This window comes from Zootoca vivipara, chromosome 3 (assembly GCF_963506605.1).
Source record: "Zootoca vivipara chromosome 3, rZooViv1.1, whole genome shotgun sequence".
Lineage (NCBI taxonomy): Eukaryota > Metazoa > Chordata > Lepidosauria > Squamata > Lacertidae > Zootoca > Zootoca vivipara.
The window spans coordinates 104,253,114-104,257,833 of record NC_083278.1 but is presented as its reverse complement, the minus strand read 5'-3'; the positions used below and the strand labels follow the sequence as shown (position 1 = coordinate 104,257,833).

At 46.0% G+C, this 4,720-nt stretch overlaps 1 non-coding gene across 1 annotated transcript; it reads left to right on the top strand.

Annotated features, from left to right (window-relative positions):
- Positions 1 to 1,070: 1,070 nt before the first annotated feature.
- TRNAA-UGC (transfer RNA alanine (anticodon UGC)) lies at positions 1,071 to 1,139 on the top strand. Its single transcript has one exon. It is a non-coding gene; the product is annotated as a tRNA-Ala (tRNA).
- The last annotated feature ends 3,581 nt before the right edge of the window (positions 1,140 to 4,720 follow it).

The window sequence follows — 4,720 nt, the reverse complement described above, 5'->3', positions numbered from 1 at the left end:
GCCACTGCAAAGGCAGTGGAGGCAGTGCCCACAAAGTAGCTTGGCCAGATGAGAAAAGGGACTCCTTCAAGAGCTGTATATAAGAGAGAGACTCCTGCAAGGGGAGGTGGACATATAGGAAAAATCACTCCCCAAACCAGTATTGTGATTTCCTCTCACCCCAGCAGGGGTGGGGACAGGATGAAAGATAAGGCAGCTTCCTATTTTCCTAGCTGTGTGCGTCTGCGCTGCAATCTTAATGCACTTAACAACTGTAACCTGATATGAACCTGATATGTTTTCCCCCAAGAATTTTAGAAATCATGAAATCACAACCGCAGCCTTTTTCCTTCCACATTGACAGGGAAACTCACTCAACCTGCCTTGGGCTGGCCTGGGAGTGAGTTGTAGCAGTAGCAACAAAGCAAGGGGCACATTATCGGTGGCCTGCTCTGCAGGGCTGGTGCTAGGGCAAGTGGGGATGACTCATCTCCATAGATGAGGCCTAGCAGAGAGCACTGTGATGAGAGCCCCTCAAACCTCTGATGTCATGAAATGTGATGTCAAATGCCTTTCTGACCAAGAGTTATATATTTTTTTAAAAACCACACCATGTTTTTTCTTGGCTTTTTTACATCTGAGGTGCTCCTGGCCACTTCTGTTTTCACTCACTTATGAGGAAGAGGTAGTTCTGAGCGCTTATTGTTAAGTGCCAGTAAGAGATCTCTGAGTCACAACATTTCCCCGTCTACCGTATTCTAAGCCATGTTCCATAAAGTGTACCATGTGGCTATTGGCCATTATAATCTCCTACTGCCAGCAAGTCACAGATGGCCCGCTGTACTTGCTATTAAAGGTAACCATCCAAGAACGACGCCAGAGTGGCATGAACATTTTATTGGGAGAGCTAAAAAAATAATTGCCTACTTCATGTAAGCAGGCATTTGGACTGCCCTTCAGAAGACTCCCTTAGTTTGCAAGAGGAACAGGAAGTGAGGAAGAGGGCGGTGGCGCTTTCCTTTTGCCTGGCACCTGGTGCCTTGTTCCTTCCACCCTTTTCCAATGGAAGCGGGCCTGCCACTTGAGGAAGGGCCGTAGCTCAGTGGTAGAGCATCTGCTTTGCATGCAGGAGGTCCCAGGTTCAATCCCTGGCATCTCCAGGTGTGGCTGGGAGAGAACCCTGCCTAAAATCCTGGAGAATCCTTGCCAGTCAGTGTAGACAGGTGGGCTCAATGGTCTTGACTTGGTAGAAAGCTTCCTGCACCAGAAACAGGGGGGCATTTAGAGAGGGGCAGTGGCAAGGCAAATAATGCCTGATACTGGAGGAGGAAGATTAGCGAGCTTCCTTGCAGCTGCCCAGCCAGGCAGATGTTATCTGTCTCTACACAGAGACAGGGCTTCTTCATCACATGGCCTGCCATGCCAACAAGGTCTCTTGCAGACTTCATGATATGCGCAAAGCTTAAAAAGAAAGGGTGGGGAGGGAAGGCTAGGTTTTTTTATTACTGGGACTTCAGCAGCCAGCTCTGGCTGTGCAGGTTCTCACTTCCTCCTGTTGTCATGAGGTAAATCGAGGCAGACTAACAGTGATGCTATGCACCTGTTCTGAGCATGCTCAGGCACATTTCTGGAAGCTAGGCCCCAGGACTGATTTCTGCCCTGATCACCCTTGCACTTCATTTCACTAAATTGCCCTCTCGTGTTAGCAAGCACAACTGGACACACTGAGAGTATATTCTTTGTAATATATATATATATATATATATATATATATATATATATATATATATATATATACACACACACACACAGATGAAACTCGGAAAATTAGAATATCGTCGAAAAGTGCATTTATTTCAGTAATGCAACTTAAAAGGTGAAACCAATATATGAGATAGATGCATTACATGCTAAGCAAGATATATCAAGCCTTTATTTGTTGTAATTGTAATTATTTGTCGTTAGGTGGGTCAATTATAAATGGAATGTAATTAATGAAATGTAATAGTGATGTTTATTTTTGTTTATTTTTGTATTATTGTAACTATTTGGTTTTTTTTACTGTGGAATTTCCAAAAGAAAGCATTTGTAAAAATTAAAATAAATAATAATAATAAGTTGCATTTCTGAAATAAATGCACTTTTCGGCAATATTCTAATTTTCCAAGTTTCACCTGTAAGCCTTTGGCTTAACCCCTTAGTTGTCATTCTCCCCAGATGATGTCTAATATAAGTACATTCAACTGCATTTGCTATCCTTGTCCCACTTCTCTCCCTCCCTCCCTCCCTCCCTCCCTCCCTCCCTCCCTCCCTCCCTCCCTCCCTCCCTCCCTCCCTCCCTTCACACCAAACCTTGCAGGAGCAAATTTCATATTATAGCTACACTCTATCTAAAGAAACACCCCCCTTTTTCATCTGTACCGATACTTCCACCATTCAGCTTCCTTGGATAGTTAAGCACATTCTGGTATTCTCAGGAAGGCAACAGACTTGCAGCTGGTGCAATGGGTCCATGTGCCTGGATGTTAAGCTGAAGGTTTGTGGTTCAAGCCCATCCAGAGACGGCTGCGGGCAGGATTCCTGCATTGCAGCAGGTTGGGCTAGATGACCCTCGGGGTCCCTTCCAACTTACAATTCTGTGATAATGCTGGAGTGTTAAGCTTCCCACCTAGTGCCAGGACCTTAAAAGCCTGGGAGAATTCATGTGATGGGGAGGACATGTCGGAAGGAGAGCAAATGCAGTTGATTGTACTTAATTAGACTTCATCTGGGGAGGATGACAACTAAGGGTTAAGCCAAAGGCTTTTAGGGAAAAGGTGGATATCCAAGAAAGAAAAGGAGCCTGCACCACAGAGGTGTTCAGGGAGTTTTACTTGGTAATACTCTGTGCAAATAACCTAATACTTTGTCCTTTCCCCTGATCTGTTATGCAACGGTACTTAGTTTGGAACCATAGATAGCCAACAAAATGTGGAACATTTTGAAGTAATTTAGCATTGTCCCGAGGCCTTGGAGGGTGGCATGCGAGCTGCCAAACAAGATTTGACTAGCTGATTTCAGCTGTATAGCCTTCTAAGGAGACATGCTTGAAAGGAAAGGTTTCGGGAGGAGGGGAGCGGCAGAGGGTTCACCCCTGGAAAGCACAAAGAGCTGAATCTGAGCTGGCTGTTGTGACTCTCAAGCATGCGTGAACACAGATTGCTGTTAGGCGCATTCGGCAACCTCTCCAGATTAGACCCATAGTAAGAACAAAGGAGAGCCTGCTGGATGAGGCCAGTGGCCCATCTAGTCCAGCATCCTTTTCTTACAGCGGCCAACCAAGTGCCCTTGGGAAATCTGCAAGCACGGCCTGATAACAAGAGCATTCTCCTCTCCTGTGGCTTCCAGAAACTGATACAGTGGTACCTCGAATTACAAACGCCTCAGGTTACAAATGCTTCAGGTTACAAACTCTGCTAACCTGGAAGAGTTGCCTCAAGTTGAGAACTTTGCCCCAGGATGAGAACGGAAATTGTGTGCCGGTGGTGCAGCAGCTGCAAGAGGCCCTATTAGCGAAAGCATGCCTCTAGTTAAGAACAGTTTCAGGTTAAGAGCGGACCTCCAGAACGAATTAAGTTCATAACTAGAGGTACCACTGTATTCAGAAGCATTGCTGCTGCCAACCGTGTAGGCAGAGCATAGTTATCATGGCTAGTGTAGGCATTGATAACTTTCTCCTCTGTGGATTCACCTAGTACTCTTCTAAAGCCATCTAACTTGGTGGCCTTTGCTGCCTCCTATAAGCCTGTAAACCAAATGGACTGTAAATGGTCAACTTAATTCGTATTATGTACAACTGGGACCTGTAACAAAATGTTGCAGCGTATCCTCCTGGGCTGGAGTGTTCCTGCTCAAGGTTTCTGCCTGCCAGTCCATTTCCCTTCCCTTCCCATTCCTTCCTCTCTCTTCTCCAGTCTCCTTTCATTTTCCACCTGACCGTCAACATTCCATAGCTACTGAGCATGCTCAGACCTTACTTTGTTTGGCTTGTACTTTTGCAAACCTTTGGATTTCCCGAGAGAGCGTGCTGAGTGGCTTATTTTTTGGCCACAGTCCTATCGGCACTTGCCACCTGTGCTTGCTGTTAGAAGGAGTGCTATTGTCTTCAGCTATGGGGGGGGGTGGCCTTACAGGTTCCCTCATTGATCGCGGCGTACACCCATGCAAAAAAACATTTTAGTTAGGCTTCCAACAAATCGTAGAATTGTAGAGTTGTACAGTTGGAAGGGACTCTGAGGGTCATCAAGTCCAAGCCCCTGCAATGCAAGAATCTCATCCAAAGCATCCATGACATGTCAATGGCCTAGGACAGGAATGGATAACCAGCAGTTGCTGGACTCCACTTCCATCATTCCCAGCCAGCATGGCAATGATTTGGGATGATGGGATTTGTAGTCCAGCAATAGCTAGAGAATCACAGGTTCTTCATCTCTATAGTCAGTTTGTGCCCGGTGCAGTTAGTAGGGATTGAACCTGGGGCCCTTTCTGAGCAAAGTGTATTCTGTAGCACATCGGCATAGCCCCTCCAATGAGATGCTACTTTATTTGAAAGTTTTAGCAAGATGACTGGCCATTGATATGAAGAGAGGGGAAACTAGGGGGCATTCAAAAGGTTTGAAAGTCTAATCCAGGGGCCAGCAAGGCTTACCTCGCCTGGGCCGGTTCACTCCCGCAGAGATTGCTCCATGGGCCAGATCACATC